Source organism: Cyprinodon tularosa, unplaced genomic scaffold, assembly GCF_016077235.1.
Source record: "Cyprinodon tularosa strain WSP-4 unplaced genomic scaffold, ASM1607723v1 ctg329, whole genome shotgun sequence".
In the NCBI taxonomy this organism is placed as follows: Eukaryota; Metazoa; Chordata; class Actinopteri; order Cyprinodontiformes; family Cyprinodontidae; genus Cyprinodon; species Cyprinodon tularosa.
The window spans coordinates 138,106-157,654 of record NW_024039040.1 but is presented as its reverse complement, the minus strand read 5'-3'; positions in this window follow the sequence as shown (position 1 = coordinate 157,654).

Here is a 19,549-nt window from a genome sequence, read left to right as displayed (position 1 = left end):
CAGCATCTCCAAAAATCTTGAAATGTGCCATATTGTGCCAAATGCTTTTACTGTGCTTTGCTTTACTATTTGACCCATAGAATAACACTGAAACATTTTGATGGCCACAAAACATTTATAAAGCATGTATTTTCCACTGTTTTTCAGAATCAGTGTATGTAAAATAAAATGTAGAATTTTTACACCTACAATAACATAAAAATGATAGATAGTGAAACTGCTGCATTGCAAGCTAAAATAAGCCCCAGTGCCTTTTCTGAGTTGTATTTTATATATATTTTTTTTCAGCCTTAGGCATTATTATAAAACAAAATCAGCATCCTAACTTAAAAAAATTATAACTCAGCTTGGAATGATCCAACTGCAGCTGTCTGTGTCTCTCTAACGTAAGCCAGAAACGTGGCTCCCAATTATATATCCTCAGCATATGTAGGCTTGTTTGAAACCTTATTTCATTGGCTACAAAAGCCCCAAAGCCCACGTGGTCTTAACCAATAACAGCAGTACTCTATAAGGCGTAATATCGTGCATCACTTGCTGACAGGAAGTGTCATAAAAAGATGCGGACACTTTTGTCTTGTAGATAAGAAGACAATGTAAAGGACCATACCAAACATAGTGGGCTAACAACTGAGGAAATAAGTATTAGGAAGTAAATATTAGCAAAATGCTGAGCATTAGCTATAAGCTAACTTTTCTCATGTCAACAACTGGATATCATGGGTGATTTTCTCATCATAGAATATTTTTATTATGAATATGCTGGATTACTTTTAATCTGAGGACCCTTGTGGACGAATGGAGTATAAACATTTGAATATTGGATTTATAAAACGGCTTCTGGATGCCTTCAAATGTATGTAGTTGTGGGTGCTTTATTTTTTTTTACATTTTGACATGCTGCTATATCTGTGTTAATTGTGCTTTAGTGCTCGCTGTTTCCATAAAATAAACTTAGCGATTAAACTGTCGAGAATCTAAGCTTTCCAACAATGTCTAACATGTCTATATTGGTAAACATTTTAGGGGAGGAATTTTCATGCATTCTGTGTTATTCTCGAAACTCAAACCTCTTAAAAACAGTTTTGAGAAGTTATCCTTGAAACCTTGAGAGGTTAACCTTGAAACATGTCAATAAAAAAACAGAGCAAGAGCTACAATAAAAAAGGTTTAATCTTAAGTGCATATTTTTGAATTGCCTTGTCAAACCCCAAGCCTAAATCCAATTAAAAATCTTTTTCAAGATACAAACTCAAATCCGTCTGACTAAGCTTGGACAAACTTTCAGACTCTATAATTGAAAAACATCCTATAAGACAGTAATATCATTTTTGTTCCGTTGTGAATAAAAGGGGAGCATCACAATTTAAGATTCATTCTTTTGAAATGAAACCTTTTATGATTGTTATTCTATTTTGCAATTAAACATTGTATTGTATTGCTTGAACACAGAATCTAAATAATCATAAACTACACTGATACATTGAAACATAGTAAAAAGATAATGTCAGGATCTTTTAAATTTTGTTTTCCACAATTTTGGAACACTCCAGTTTTTTTTCTTCGGAGTTGTAATTATAACCTTTGGGCTCAAATTGGGACAAAGAGCAAAGCTCCACCAACCATCCTCTAATATGAAATGAATCCTATCAGACGGACGGGTTCAGCGTGTCACATGTAACATCCCGAAAGGCTGAATTCCATCCCGTGGGTTTTCAATTGGATGTTCCCTATACTAAATGGGGAATTCCAATGTATTCTCATTATGGTCGTGTAAATTAGATCTAAATTTGATGCAGAAAATTCTGCTTTATTTTACATGTGATAACTGTGAAAACAACTTTGATATCTCCTGAATGTCAGTTATAATAAATACGTGTAATCCTTTTAGTTGCAGGAATAATCCACATAGTTTGACCTTTTGCTGTGTCAACCTGTCTATACCAATATATGGATGACAAACCTTGCAAATTAGTCCCATGTCTAATCAAAATTTTTCAATAAGGAATATTTTAACAGAGCAAAGAACATTTTTTGATTCTACAGCTCAAAATATGAGACTATACTTGACTATAGTAGGTTGATGAGAATGAGGCAGCCGTGTGTAATAACTACAAGTAATATTTTCTGTCTTCTTAAGCCTGGTAGGTTTTTAAAAATTACCAAATGTGTTTTAAATAATATGTTTGTTATTATTTTTGGATTCTGTCTGACTCACAGTCAGAATTAATCACTGAACTCAAACTTTTACAAGTAAAGTTTATTTTGTGGAGAGAATTAATGACAAGAGATGTTCGATACTCAAGCTTAATGGTTTTTTTTTGGCATTTAGTTTTTACTGTGGATCTTCTTTGGAGATAAGTACAGTAAGAATCATGATGGAAACCTGCAAGTAGTAAAGAGAGGCTTTAGTTTAAAGGAATAGTACACCCAAAACATGATTAGCCTTCATTTTCTACTCACCCCCATGCTGAACAACACCCTGGAGTACTTTTTCGATATCTCAAATGCATCTGGAGATCTGGGAGGCTTCTTGCTGTCTGCTGACATTCAAATAATGGAGGTCTATGGTGCCCGAGACAGAAAGGTCCATAAAAGTCCACAAAAAACGTGTCAATATTCCTCCATACTGCTCGTCCAATGTATTCCAAGTGTCCTGAGTGGGTAGCATCCAGAATTTACTCAAAACAAAGTCATTTAGAATGTTTTTAGAGCATAAACAGTAGTGTATAGGATTGGCACCTTGGCACCTGCATTATTTGAATGTCAGCAGACAGCAAGAAGCCTCCCAGATCTCCAGATGCATTTGAGATATCAAAGAAGTACTCCAGAGTGTTGTTCAGCATGGGGGTGAGTAGAAAATGAAGGCTAATCATGTTTTGGGTGTACTATTCCTTTAAGTTAGAATTTTAGAGTGGAGACAAGAGTGATTTCAGCAGGTGGATCTCTTGAGATCTGAGTTGCGCTGGGTTGAGGTTCTTGGAGAGCAGGCAGGCAGGCATGTGACCACTGGGAATGCTGGAGCTGCTGTGGGCAACAGAAGAAAGAGTTTCCATGGGGGTCTGTCACAGACAAGCTAGGAGGATTGGCACAAGTTTGGCATGGTGAGCCAACAGGGATGATACAACCTGGAAGCAAAGAAGACACAAAGGATTCAGCTCAAAGAAAGGTTACCAGATACACATAAATTCTCAAAGGTTATTTTAAGAAGCTTAACATTGGCCTGATTTTACCAAGGAAAGAATCCTGCTCATACTCACCTTCACACTCAACCGCACATGTGTAGAGCAGGATCATGACAATGCTATCAGTATAAAACCGGAGACAGGAAGTATCTTTTCTTATTTAGTTTCTTATTTATTTTACGGTGTGTTAGTTAATCTTTCTTCAGTCTGTTTTTCTTAATTCTGCTTTCCACCTAAATAGCTTCAACAACAATATTATAACCAGTTGTGGCTTTTGTATGTGTGATTTTATGCAGTGTCAAGCTGAAACGACTGGTCAACTCTTTTAACTAACGGACAGAAAAACGACAGTTTATTTTGTGGCGACCATTGATGAAAAAAATTTGTACTCGTATTGCTCACTCCTTCTTCTTCTTTTAGGTTTATAGTGGGGCCGGATTTAGGGAAATTTTGGGCCTTAGGCACATAAGACAGACCCATTATACAGATACAAAATTTGTTCATAGAATAGAAATACTTTATTTGTTCTACCTTTTGTCCTTCTCTTCTGATCCCTTTTCTTATCCCTTTTATCTCTCTCTCTTTTCTTTTTTTTCCCCACTGTGCTCAGCTGACTTTTCACACCATTTCTTTACAAATGGTGTGTTTGGACCTTTCTACACATGCACAGCAAATTGAATGAGGGGGAGGGGGGAGACAAACTTAATACTGTAAGCATTCTAACATAATGTATTAGCTGTATTAACCATACATCTACAAGGAGCTTTATGATGGAGACTCCAGGATCTTGGGGCCCTAGGCCACTGCTCGATGGTAAATCCTCCAGGTTCATAGCAATAATGTACTTAATTCAGCAGAAAAAGTAAAGCAGTTACACCCTTTTGCAAGACAAACTCAACTCTGTCATGAAATATTTTTGAATTTATTTATTGCTTAATATTGTACATTAAATCCTAATACCAAATTCCATGACCTTGGCGCTGATGACTGGCTTGACTACTTATTTCATTCAGCTGCTTAGCTCCTCCCAGTTTCTTATTGCCGTTCATCTGATCCACCTGCTCAAGCTCCTATATAAGTGATTACCTGATCCTTACATGTTTCTGCCTCTCAACCAATAAGACTGCCTGTTCCCATCTGATCTGTTTGCCTGACCTGTCTTCAGATTCCTGCTGAATTCTATCTGTTAATTGAACTTGGAACTGATTCCGGACACCGTTCTGGATTTCCCTACGGAACCTCTTCGGACTTCTGGTCTCCTGGTTCTGAATCCTTAGCACGTCCTCAACACGGGCTTTGGCTTCAACCTGTGGATTATCCTGCCTTCCTTTGTCTGCCCGGATCTGATCTCCTGTTTGTTTTCTGTCCTCCTAGGCTACAGAATCTGGGAATCTTACTGCGTCTTGTTGGAAGCTGGACCTCCTGGAATTGACCTCGTTCTCAGGGCACGGACTGAACTAAAGGACCACATTGATGACTCCTGTTCGTAATCATACTGCATCAAATTAACGCGGTCACTAACCTTTGTTTTACTCCTGTGGAGGTTTCTGCCTTAGACGTCCTTGCTGTTATATTAAAACCGTTGTATTTAGATAAATGCTTTTGAAATATCTGTCTGCCTTTATCTCTGTTCTGAGCTTTAACACCCAAACATTATTCTGTGTCTATCAGAGCTATGCTTACACCTTCTTCTTATAAACAAGCGCTTTTGGGATGCTGAGATAACTTCCGGATGTCAGGTAACCTTATAGCTAGCCTTAAGTTTGATAGATTTTGAATATTTAGCTGTGAAGCAATTTTTGACTTTATAAAAACTAAGAAAATATTAGAGTAGTTAATACCTTCCTTGCAGTGCATGAGCTAATTTCATACAATTTTAACATCATATTTCTGTAAAAATAAAAGGATCTTTATGTTCAGAGGGTCAAATTGAGGTCTAGACACATTTCAAGATAAAAGGAGTCAATATCTGTCAAATAAATATCAATGACAGGAGATACAGAGCGCCTTTTGCTGCTCTATGTAGACAGTTTACCCATCCGTTGAGAAATTTCTGTATATGAATGTCAAATTCTTCACAGGCTCTCCAATAAGCATATATATTAGGTGAAGAGTTGGCCCCAAGTCTAGGCTTGCATCCATCTACTTTCCTGCTCACCTCTGGGGCCAATTAGGGTGTCAGGGCAGAAAATAAATGAAACGTGGTGGCAAAACAGCGTTTACTTCAAAACCTCACACTTAATTTGCAGACTACTCTAAGATCTGAAAGGGTATTAGCGGGGGGTATTGCGTTTGATCTTGCAGAGATGTGCATTTGAAATTTATTGAGTGAAGATTCATGAAAGAACAGAAAGCATAAAGTGGCTGCATAGTACACAGTATAGGATAATACACTTTAAATGCTAGCTACTAGGCATGGTGGGAATAAGACACATTTTCATAGGGAATAGATGCCCTGACACATCAACATTACCTTTAAACTATCTATATACATTTTTTAATTTATCACTATAGGTTGTTTTCCTTTTTTAAATAAAAATGTGCTTAATATCAACTTTAATGTAGTAGACAAGCCATAAAAAGGAAATAAACCTGTAACTACAAGGTCATATACAGAGTCCCACGTGTAATATCCACAGTGAGTGTGAGGGTCTTGAAAAATCAAGTAATTTTTGAAAAATAAGAAGAGAAAAATGTTAGTGAAGCTATGGCCATGTTTTTGTCTTGAATTTGTTATTAATAAAAACAAAAGTCTTTGATATACACTCACCGGCCACTTTATTAGGTACACTTGTCTAACTGCTCGTCAATTCAATTCAATTCAGTTTATTTATATAGCGCCAAATTCACAACACATGTCATCTCAAGGCACTTTACAGTTCAACCAGATCATACAGTCAAATTGATACAAAGTTTTCTATCTAAGGAAAACCAGTTGATTGCATTGACTCATTGACTCAAATACAATCCCCCACACTAAGCATGCTTGTAGCGACAGTGGAGAGGAAAAACTCCCTTTTAACAGGAAGAAACCTCCAGCAGAACCAGGCTCAGTGTGAGCGGCCATCTGCCGAGGCCGACTGGGGTTCAAGGAGACAGAAACAGAGATACAAAAAGCAGCTGTAAAAGGCGGCCCCGTCCAGGAAACACACAGCCAGGCAGACGAGCTCCAAGGCAGCTCCCATGCCAGAGGACGAAGAGAGCACATCCACTCAGTCACGGCCAGAGAAACAGGACCACACTGGAAAACAGGCCGATCTCCAACATCTATAAACAAGGGTGTTGATGGAAGCAGCACAGCTGATGTTTCTTTCCAGGATGACGTCACAGCCAAACAGGAACAGACGAGGCAAAGCTACTCTGAGGAAAAGCAGAGAGAGCAGAAGGTTAGAGATTGAACTAACAGATTCTGCAGAATAACACTTCATTTCTAAGCAGTCAATCACATGGCGGCAACTCAGTGCATTTAGGCATGTAGACATGGTCAAGACAATCTCCTGCAGTTCAAACCGAGCATCAGTATGGGGAAGAAAGGTGATTTGAGTGACTTTGAACGTGGCATGATTGTTGGTGCCAGAAGGGCTGGTCTGAGTATTTCAGAAACTGCTGATCTACTGGGATTTTCACGCACAACCATCTCTAGGGTTTACAGAGAATGGTCCGAAAAAGAAAAAACATCCAGTTAGCGGCAGTTCTGTGGGCGGAAATGCCTTGTTGATGCCAGAGGTCAGAGGAGAATGGCCAGACTGGTTCGAGCTGATAGAAGGGCAACAGTGACTCAAATAACCACCCGTTACAACCAAGGTGGGCAGAAGAGCATCTCTGAATGCACAGTACGTCGAACTTTGAGGCAGATGGGCTACAGCAGCAGAAGACCACACCGGGTGCCACTCCTTTCAGCTAAGAACAGGAAACTGAGGCTACAATTTGCACAAGCTCATCGAAATAGGACAATAGGAGATTGGAAAAACGTTGCCTGGTCTGATGAGTCTCGATTTCTGCTGCGACATTCGGATGGTAGGGTCAGAATTTGGTGTCTACAACATGAAAGCATGGATCCATCCTGCCTTGTATCAACGGTTCAGGCTGGTGGTGGTGGTGTCATGGTGTGGGGAATATTTTCTTGGCACTCTTTGGGCCCCTTGGTACCAATTGAGCATCGTTGCAACGCCACAGCCTACCTGAGTATTGTTGCTGACTATGTCCATCCTTTTATGACCACAATGTACCCAACTTCTGATGGCTACTTTCAGCAGGATAATGCGCCATGTCATAAAGCTGGAATCATCTGAGACTGGTTTCTTGAACATGACAATGAGTTCACTGTACTCAAATGGCCTCCACAGTCACCAGATCTCAATCCAATAGAGCATCTTTGGGATGTGGTGGAACGGGAGATTCGCATCATGGATGTGCAGCCGACAAATCTGCGGCAACTGTGTGATGCCATCATGTCAATATGGACCAAACTCCCTGAGGAATGCTTCCAGCACCTTGTTGAATCTATGCCACAAAGAATTGAGGCAGTTCTGAAAGCAAAAGGGGGTCCAACACGTTATTAGCATGGGGTACCTAATAAAGTGGCCGGTGAGTGTATAAACAACAAGGATGCATGAATGAATGGTTGGGTCAACATAGAACAATAATTAGAAATGTTAGGTTAGTTTTGCACTAATTCTATACAATACACAATCCTCCTTTCGCTTTCCCAAGATGCACAATGCACATTTGTTGCATATAGGATCCAGAAAGTCTCCCACCATATTTTGAAATGTACTAAATCTACTCTACTCTTGTCTTGTCTTATGTCCTATGTTATCTGTAATATCTTTAATATCAGTATTATCGAGGGCTATCCGTCATGCTGCGGCCCCACAGAGCCAGTGGGATTGACTTTATCAGCTAGAATGTTTTTTATCTGCGACAGAGAGGAAGATACAAATTTACAAGTCATCTACTGCGGGAAACGGCACACAAATGGGGAGCATATGCAAACTCGATGGATCGGTGTCAAATTTTTGCTACAAGACAGAAGTGCTCCCAATGAAATCATGTAGCCAGTACCCCAAAAAATAAATGAGTTACTCCTGCAACTGTAACTAGATTTGTATCTTGTGCATCCATTTCCATCACTGAACTTGGGGTTGGCTAGTCAACATCTGACTTCTAAAGTCAATATTATAGCTTGATTGCAAACATAGTTATTCTCATAAGTTATTTTTCTCTTAGTTTTATATACTATGTTTTTCAAAACAATGACGTTTTAGTAGATTAAACTGGTAGAGCATTATCGAGGGATGCTCCCTATCTGACAATTTTTAAAAACAGACTGAGCATATTAATAGCCTCGGTGCTGTGACAGTAGGAAAAATTGATTTACGGTTCACAGATTCAGTGTTGATTTAGAATGTAAATACAAAAAGGCTCCTGATAAGTCTCAGATTGTAACAAAATGCAAGTAAGATTGTTTTGACTGATGTATTGCAAACAGTTAAAGAAAAAAAATTCGACAAGAACAGAGAATTGCTCCAACAGAGGCATTATGGCATTATCTCCATGTAGGAGATAATGCCTCTACCCCCGGCAGACCTCAATGTCTGCCGGGGGTAACAAAATGAAGCAGAGAGGGATAAGGAGGCCAAAGGAAACAGAAGCACATATAACACCACTTGCCAAGAATCATATTCATTGATTTCTGCTTTATCCAGGACCAGGTCACAGAGGCAGCAGACTCTGAAAAGATGCCCAAAGGTTTCTCTCCCCAGGCACCCCCTCTAGGTTTTCTGGGGGAAGGCCATGATTTCCTGGTCTGACAGGGTTTGTTCCAGAGGGACACACACAGAGCACCTCCCAGGTGATTCAAACAGGAGGCATTTGGAACAAATGTTGGAGCAAACCCAGCTGACTGCTTTCCATATTGAGGAGCAGGTCTCTTTGCCATGTAAATCCAGTGCAATCCGATGCTAATCTGAGTGTAACAATCAGTGTCAAGATTATAATTACTGTACCCTGGTACCCATGCATTGCATTTTTTGGAGCTGTATCTGTTCCAGCACATCTGAATCAAATGGATTTTCCTCCTCTTCATGCCATCAAGTGCTGCAAAAGTATACTGATCTCCCATTTATTTAATTGAGGTGTATGGCAATGAGGAGACACCATGCAGGACAGGAATCTCTGAGTAGCAGCCACTGGCACAGATTTCAGTGTCTCCCAGGTTACACAGCCTAAGGCTTTTGCAGATTTTATCTGGACTGCAGTAGAATGAAAATTTTTAAAGTAAAACATCAAACATGAACACAATACAGCCATCTGAGCATAAGGACAGAAACAAAAATCAATAGCAAAGGACGTCACTGGTTTTAAAATAGTTCTTGCTGTGAATTCTCTTTTATGGGCGTTTTAGCTTTATTATTGATTCTTAAAAGCACTATGGTCGGTTTGTGTGTTGCCAATGTGCCGGTTTTCAATTGAGATTGAGCCCAACTCCCATGTGTTACTTCTCCTGGTTGGGTCTAGAAGGTATAAGGGACCCACATAAATTTAGACAGAGAATCAAGGAGTCAAAAGGGAATTTAAATAAGTGTATTCTGCCACTTATTTTGAATAGATTATAATGTATAATGGTAATAGCTTCAGGGAGAGCTCAGGCCAAAATAATAAACAAAACAACTCTAAAACAAAAAGAAAAGTGGACTTACCTACCGGTAACTCATAATAAAAGCAAAATATACAAACCTACAACATTACCTACCTAACCAGCACATAAACAGGAGGAAACTGGGGTTAAACAAAAAGGCAGCTCCCCCTACAAAAAACATCTAAACAAGTTTACATGGCAATAAATGAACAGCCCATTAGATGCTACATACAACCGCAAAGTTGTATGGCAGACAAATGGCCCAGAGGCCCTGAAGTACAGCTTCACAGGCCTTAAATAGTGTGCAGGTGATCTTGATTGAGCTGAGATTCAGGAACCAGCATCCATTCTTAAAGGGGGAGCCTAAAACAGACCAAGGTGTTACTTGGTTGCAAAAACAAAATAACATCCATCTCGGGGATGTAAAACATGTTACAACATGTGCAAAAAAAGAAAAAATTACTAAACTCTGAATTTCATTGGAATGGTTTATTGAGCAGCTTGTGTGTTGGGTTAAGTGTAATTTCAAATCTTATGTAATCTTGTCTTTTCAATGCACACAGTTCATAACCGTGCATATGTTTTATTTGCAAATTAAGCTTTTTTTTACCTTGTAAAAAAGGCAAGAGAATCTAAAGAAACACAGCTAATTGCATCAATTCATTAATTTAAAGGATTTACTCGTCCTGGTGGGCCTGTAGAGACAGTAAACTGACATTCAGAAACAGAGTGGAAAAACTCTCTTAAAAGGAAAAAAAAATCAGAATCTGACTCTGTGTACGCAGCCTTCTTTTAAGGCCAATGTGGGATTTAAGAAGACAGAAGCAGACACACTAAAGAATCATTGAAGCATTGATCCATTAAAAGGGGTGACAGGGACATAGGATGCAGGAGTTCATCCTGCAACCCAAGGGTCGCTGGATCAAACCCGCTCCTTGGGAAAGACTGACCAGGCTGGAGGCACCAGTCTTCAGCAACCTCTCTTTTGTTAGCGAACCCTAGGGCAGCTGTGGCTTCAGAGTAGCTTGCCACATTCAGTGTATGAATGTGTTTGTGAATAGGTGAATGGATGAATGTCGTGTACAGCACTTTTGATTCCCCTGACTTGAAAACGTGCTGTATAATTATAGGCATTTACAATGATATTTTCAATATTAGAAAAGGAAACAGTGAACCAGCTTTACAGGTTGCTCTGTTTAGAAGAGAAGCAGTTCAGCAAAGGAACTCTGAGGAAGTTTTCATGTCAAAAAGGATAAAAAAGATCACAGTTGGCCACAGTAAAAGCTGAGCCTACAGCTATGTCTAGGAGCAGAACTGGGTTAAACTTTAAAACAAAGGGCCAACTCTGTCATTTATAGTGAAGGTTTTTGACAGCCAGCTGAAGCTTCTCTCCAAGATGGTGTAACTGCTAAATGGAGCGCCAGACCAGATAAAGCTACTGTGACGAGAAAAAGCAGTAAGAAGTTAGAAGTTTAACTAACAGATTATGCAAAATTTGAGATTAGAAGTTGAATGAAGAAGAATAATGAAAAATGGTCCCTGTGTCCTCCAGCAACCTAAGCCTTTAGAAGCATACCTACAGTGATGGCTCAGGACAACCTCAGACACTCTAATTAAAATCTTTAAAAAAAAGTTTTAAGGACAGTCTAAAAAATAAGAAGTGTGCTTGCCTCACAGATTAAATAAGTAGTTGTTTCCACAAGAAACAATTAAACACATTCCTCCCATTCTACCATTCTACTACAGTATGCATATTATTTTAGGCTAATTAGAGTCAGATGCAAATCAATGGCCCATCCATTGTTCTCCTCGGTAACTGAGTGTACTGTTGGTATCAGTTGTGTGTTGGCCACCTGAGTCATGATTTGAGTGAACTTATTTAAAAAATGGGTTATATATGTTTGGGAGCTATTGACAGAATATATCGCTACAAATTCCTTTTTTTCTAAACAAACTGTCACGTTAAATATTTACCCTTCCAGATAATCAGTGGAATTTCACCAGATTTTTTCCTAATTTCCACTGGTATCCTAAGACAAAGAACCAACCTTTAGCCTGGCTGAGGTGTTACTATCCAATCAGGTTTTCTTTCATGAAAATATAAATGTAGATAATTTGTAGACATTAACGCGCCTTGGTTCCTCAGGTTTTTTATTCTCAAAGCCGGATTTATGATGACAACTTATTTGGTGACAATAAAATACGGAAACATTTATCCACAACTACAAAGCTATTGCACAAGTTTAGCAAAATGGTTACTGTTGATGAACTATGAAATGATATTTGCTTTGTAAAGCAAAAGCCTCATACATTTGAATGGGTGTCTTAAAGAAAATATTGGGTATTTCGTAGTAAATAAATTTTTATTTATATGGCACTGTTCAAAGATCAATAAAAAATCAAGAAGTCTGAAAATCAAACCAATACATAAAATTATGTAAAAAAAGAAGCTATGAAATCAAACTTTTAGTCAAAGTCTTAAAAAAAAACGTCCACAATCTCTGGGCAAGTGGTGTTAAAAGGTTCTCAAAGTGCAAGAAAGGATAAAACATGATTTAACATCTTATTCTGTTTGAATTTAGTTTGTAATTTTTGTATTGTATTATTTGATTATATGCACACCTCTGTCTGTTTTCTGTCTAGTATATGTTGATACTTTCGTTAAACAATTTTTCCATGCAGGGGACCATTTAAGGGAATGTTGATACTCTTTATCAGAAAGAATGGGTATCCAAGAAGACCATTACATCCTACTTTCTCCAAGTCTGGATGGATTTTTATCATAGTAGTATGGTCTTAATCTAGTGTGAGGGTAATTTGCTTTTGTAAATTCTTCTGTTTGGAATTATATTTTTAGTATAACAATTACAGATGAATAAATCTTGACCCCATATTAAAATATTTCCTAGCCTGTGCCTATCTATTAATCTATATATTCAGAAAACATCTTTCTTAAGACTAGGAAATAGATCATTTTATGCCCTCTGTGCTCAGTATGCGAGAGGTTTTCCCTCTGTTTGAGAAGCCTTCCCACCAGCCCTGACTGTGACCTCTAGAGAGGACGGATAATAACTTCACAGCAATAGATGTTCAAAGTTAGTTTGCCCTCGACCCACAGCTATTTCTCCAATTTCTACATTCCCTTTAAAGCGTAGACTCTTCTATTCCCACAGAATTTCTCTCTTTTATGCACTCACTCTATTGGAGGCTAGAGGATGGGTGTGAGAGCACCCAGCATATCTTTCTCCATATCAGTATGTGGTTAAATCCTTCTGTACGTTTACATGAGTGTGCACATTTTGCCTTTCTGTATCCGCTGTAATGAAAAAAGTACTGCTTACGCACAGATAGCAGTTGAAAGCATTTTGGCTCCAATACAGACCAACAAGTGAGACAATAAACCCCCCCCCCCCAAAAAAAAGAAAAAGTGTTGCTAACACCATAATCAGTCTCCTGGAGTTATGACAAATACCAAAAATGCCAAAAACTTTTTTTTTACATTAAAATATATTTTAGATTCCTATAATAACAAAACTTAAAAGTGGTTCCAGTTCTAAAATAGATTCAAAATGATTAAGAAACCAATAAAATATCTTAAAAAGACAAGATTTAAAAGTAAAGTAAATAAAACCCTGAAAGACCCTGAAAGATGTTTATTTTAGTGCAGGCATAAAATAAACAACAGTTCTCCTTTTAAGAAAATTATATGTCTAAGCATTTTAAATGAAAGTACACAGGTACTTTATGCTTAAGAAACAAAACAGACCATGGAAAATAAGAAAAGTGAATCTGCAATGCATTTTTAATAAAACAACAATACACATGAGATCTGCATAGAGAAAACAAGTAAAAACGCAGCAAATGTTCCACAGACTTTGAAATAGCTTTAGAAATTCTGAAGAACTATTGATCAAAACCCATTTAAAAGATTACCAGGAAGTCAGACTGTTTAAAAGCAAATAATGTAGAAATTGCAGGTGGTTTAAACATTTTGCAGGCCACTGAACATGCGCTTGGTGGAATTGGCTGGGAGCAGCTGTGCCGATAAAGTCATTGGCTCTAAATGAAACTTTGTAAAACAACCGGTGCCTAAGCAACGGAAAGCCTCCACCTGCTGCAGCCTTGCTGTAACCTTCCTGAATATTTTATATCTGCCAATATGTTTCTGTGTCACACTTTTGAAGTCATGTCATTGGAATTCATAAAGGTGACATTTTTTGGGGTGGATTTTGCTTTTTTTTTCTTCTTTTAATGTTTTGTTTTACCTTTCTTTCACCACAACAATGTCAATTTAACATACAGAGCTCATCAAAAGCAACCTTGCTGCCAGCTGCTGAACAAAAACCTTTGCTTTCTCAGTCTGTTGTTGTCATGTGTTTAAATTATGCATTTGAATTTTAATAGACAGGAATATGATTATATAGTCTGACAATAAAAGGAAAAGGAGGTAGAGGAAAGAGGGGGGAAATCTTCCAAAAATTCATTTCAAACATTCATGCATATTTAATAGGCTGGGTGCAAAGACTTCACACAGCAGTATAATCCCAATATGCACCAAGTCGTTATCAGTGTCATAGGCTATATGCAGTAATTCTGCCACAGCACACCTCTTTGGAAGGTTCTGGTTTGCAGCGACCAAGTATGTTTTCTGAAGTCAAAAACCACAGCTTTGCTTCACTACATACACACAAAACCTATTCTCTTCTCTCTTTTTCACTCAGCCTCTTTCTAACAGAAACTAGTCATCTATATCCCATTTCAGTATTTTTGAGTTGTTGGGGGCTATCCTTCGGCTCATATAAATGGAACTGCATAGATACTTTGCTAAGTAATTAGTTACTTTCATTTTAAAGTAACTGAGTTACTCACCCACCGATTAACTTGGTTACTTTTTAGAAAACTGCAACAATGTTTTTCAAGGAATGAAGCAAGACAGACATAAAAAAAATACTTTCATCAGAGATCCTAAGAAACTAGACCATGCATTGGTTACTTCAAGTCTGGACTATTGTAATTCTTTACTATCAAGAAATCCACAACTCTACTTAACACTAGAAGTGCCAAAGAAACGAGAATTTTCGTCAGCCTCCAGTCCCCCCAACAGTACTTCACAACTCATAAATCCCTTTTCAGATGTAAATGCCCCATTAGCACTGTGGCTGGAGAACGATTCCACCCCCTTCAGTTTCAGTTTTAGCTCAAGTCTCTCTGTTTGAGAGTAATTTACCTAAGAGCAGGGGGGGGAATCATATTTTTAATTAAATATAACTAGGTCTAGGTCATCAGATTCGCCAACACCGCAATGATTTCAGCGCAGCAATCAGACGATAACTGATCTGTACAATGAAAATAGCTGCATGAGCTGGAACGCTGAAGAAAGCAACAATATTTATAAAAATAATGGCCATGATCTGCCCCATGTACTACAGGGCAAATATAACTCAAGCAATCTCTCCTCTCTCTCCTCCGCTGCAGACATGCAGACAGCATCGTGTGACTGCAGTAAATTTGGCAATATATTCACAGATTCGTCTTTTCCGGATTAAGAACTCGTCGGCGGACGATTTATTCTATAAAATAGTCACCTCTCCACAACCACAGCAAGGCAGATAGTAAGCTACAACCGTAGTTTCCTCAAAACGAGTCTCCTATTGCGCTGGGAAAATTATGTTGAACCCTATGCAGAGCTCAAAGGCTTAGGGATTTTCTGCACTAATTACACTATAGGTAATTGTAGTGCCTCCAAACTTGTAGGATACACAGATAACCCCATCTAGTTCAAACTACAGCTTTTACTTTGGGAAAATGTGCTAAACTCTATTTATTTTTTAGATTTTTCACTATTATTATAAGTATGTAAAAGCCAATAATTATTTGTGACTTAGACAGATTTATTTTGTTATTTTATATACACAAGTGTAAACAAAAGTAAAATTCGTTTAGACAATTTCATATTTTAAAGTGCAGCCTTGAAAACAGTAATAAATACATTAAAAAATAGTAATATCAACATATGACTGTATATTTACAGTTCTAACATTCTTTTTTTTTTATTTTGGGAAGATAGGCTAAACTGTATTTTTGGAGATTTTTTCATCGTTATTATAAGCATATAATACCCAATAATTACACTATAGATTATTGTAGTGACACCAAACTTGTAGCACGCATAGATAACCTCATCTAGTTCAGACTACACCTCTTACTTTCGGAATATGTGCTAAACTCTATTTTTGAGATTTTTTCATTGTAATTATAAGCAGGCCAGGTGATGCAATCTCTGCAACATTCCTACAAAAAGGTCTGATGTCGCACGGGCAGTAATGAAAAGTGTTTGGAGCATGCTCTTGTTCTGATGCAAGTTTGTTTCAGCCTTTATCCAGTCTCATGTAGAAGTGCTGGTCATATTACAGGTTATTTGCATCACAATAGGGATAGTTAGCAAGGTAGAGTGAATACACAAACTTGAAGTGGGGAGGAGGGCTTGCAGGAAAACTGGAATTCTCCGGGACTTCTAGTGGTATCACTATCGTTACTGAACGTTTGGTCGACAACAAACCGTTATAAAAATAGGAAACATCATACAGAGGTAAATATACATATTATAAGCTGATGATTAGTTTTCTGAATATACCGCTAACATAACACAACTTTAGCTACATGCAGACATACTGAATGTCGGTGCATGTAGATAGCTAATAATCATATGCAAAAGGAAATTCTCTCTTTGAAATTAAATAAATAGCCTGAACCCCCCAAATACTATCATAGCACTAATGAATATGGTAAACTTGTTTGTCCACAAAGTGTTACAATGTTAAAAAAGTAAATGGCAATTGTTGTTCTAACACACAATTGTATTGTAATCCGACTCAGAAATATAAATTTGACATCTAACAAATAAATACACGTTTGCCCAACTCAAATTCTCAGAAGTTGGTTTAACAAGGAGTTTTAAATCGCCTATACAAGATTTTTTGAGTTCCCTCAACTGTAAACTCATGGGCATGCGCACTGCTTATGTTCATGGACACGCCCACTACGGTACGGGGTTTCCTATCCCTTTCTTCAAGGGCACAGCCTTTTTCCCTCGTGTTTGAGAAGATTGGCGGACATTGTGATTTATGCATCTGGAGAACCACGGAGGAACGACCCTGGGACCTTACCAGTTTTCCCGGTGAGTGCTGCAAAGTACAGACAGTTAGCGGTTAGCTCCGTGAGTTAGCATTCCCTTGTGGTGTATTGCCACCGAGTTGAAGCATGAGTTCACATGTTTTTCACGTTCTGATGAAAGGAAAAGCAGCGCACGTGCGCGTTTATAATGCGCGTGTGCGCGTGCGTGTTTATGCCGCGCATGTGCGGGTGAGTGTTTATGCATAGAGAAAAGAGTGTGCCTGTTATTTTCATTGTACAAATGAAAAGAGACATTAAGTTGAGTGTAATAACTTATTAAATTTCTAAATTGTTTCATGTAGTGCAGTGTTGTTGCACTCAGGCACAGAATATTACAAGACTACATTATTTTACTTTCTTAATCCGATGTGGGTATTTACTGTTATTTACATTATTTACATGTGGATTTTTTGCTTTCATGATTTTATTTGCTTTACAAGAAAAACAGTGACATTAACATTTTATATGTTAACCCTGTAATGCAGCAGTTAATTCGTAATGAGTTAGAAAAGTTACATTACACACTGAAATTTATCATACTTGGAGAGATATAAACTGTGCAGTTAAGAACAAGAAGTGAATGGATTTAACTAAGCTCTGTTGTGCTATGCAGGCTGGGTTTTTTGGATACCCTGGATTCTGGATTCTCTCCTTAAATGGAGATGGCGAGCCAACCGTGTGAACATCTGGATTTGGACTGAAGAGAAGGATTTGGACTGAAGAGGACTTTCTTTTTTTGCATTCATCGTCCTGTCGGAGTGGTAGGACTAAAAAGAAAAACTCAGAGATAAAAAGGGAAAACCTTTTTCTTTTTCCGTTGGGAAACAAGACATTTTATTTCATTTTATTTTTTTTAAAAGGGTGCACCCAATTTAAAGAGACTACAATTGAAAAAAACTAACTGAAGGCCGTCCAAATTTGTAAAACTGTTATTTTTTCATATATGTTAATACACTTACTTCACAAAAAATTACCTGTGTGTTTTCCTCTTACTAAAATGGTGTCTTACTGTTTTTTCCCTCATCATCACTCTTACGAATCTAGAACATTCTGGTCCAGTGTCAGGTTACTTTGATCTGTGCAGTTAAGATTATGTTGTTGAACATGGTTTTATACTGTATCTATTGATGCAATGTTTGGCTTGAAGCAATAAAAATGTTGTATTAACATAATTTTTTGTGTGTTGAATGATTGGTAGTGAAGACGATTGGTAGGACTAAAAAAACTGAGTTGATAGAACTCAACTTGCAGATAACACTACAAAATCTGAGTTTGTAGAACTCAAAATCTATATGTCAAACTCATAAAACAAAGTTGATAGAACTCAGAACTTAAAGGTGAAACTCAAAAACCTAAGTTGGTAGAACTCAAAATTTCTATGTAACACTCCAAAAACCTAAGTTGGCAGAACTCAAAAATCTTTGTAAACTCAACCACAGTGAATTTAAGTAAGGAAAACTCAAAAAACCAAATGCATCACGTTGCCTAGAAAATGTAAGTTCTGTCAACCTCTATTTTTTTTTCAGTGTAGGAATCCGGTTTGTGTGGGTTGTTTTTGTGTTTTTCTCTCTCCACCACCAGGTGGTGACCTGTTCCTCGTTGGGCCTCCCTGCACACTTGCGGCTCGTTGGATCATTACCGGAGGAGTATTTGAGCAGTGGGCTGTCACTACCTCGATGGCAGAGTGTTTGCCAGTTTTGGGTACTCTAGCCAAGCTGAGATTAGCAGAGTCTAATCAAAGCTTTGTTTCTCTGAGTCTAATCTTGTTTTTGTCTTTGCTCTTTGGCAGGAAGCCTTTCCTGTGTAACTGGATAATCTTGACCTTGTCCCCCTGGAAGGATTACTGAGTACACACTGAGCAGGGGTAAACCTCCACATGATCCGTTCAAGTCCTCATCGGAAAAAAAAACTGACATTCCACTCCTTTACTCCTCTGGGTCCAACGTATGTCTACCTGTCCGCTCTCCAACGAGTTCCCTCTCCTGTGGATTCATTTCCACAAACTGGATTCAAGGATTAACAAGAGCCCCCTCAAACATGAGTTTCTCTCCAGCTATATTCAAGCCTCAGTCAATTTTCCTACGGTCCCTGAACAGATCACTGTGACTTCTCCTTCAGACTTTCCAGTTCCGGTTCACCAGTCCACTGAATTCCAGCTCCTACTTCTGTGTTTCATCAACATTCGATAAACCTGTTAAACTTTTTCCCTTGGTCTCTGAGTGGTTCTCTGCATGTGGGTCAGATCGCTTAAACCAATAATGACACAAAGAGGATTGCATGGGTATTTGTCTGTGCGCTGCAAACTGTGGAATGAAATTTTAAACAGATCTACACAGTGGGAAAAAGTCTTTACATTGAACTTTTCCAAATTAAACACCAGGCTGATAATGACAGGTGGAATGCTCAGAGTAATGTGTTGCGAGGACGGGCATTGCAATTGACCCTCTCTGGACTGCACTGACAGTGGAGCATTAGGTGTCCTTGTGTGGTTAAAGGTCATCCTTTTTTTCTACAGCTATAATGGTAGAAATTAATCTAAAGAAGTGTTGTA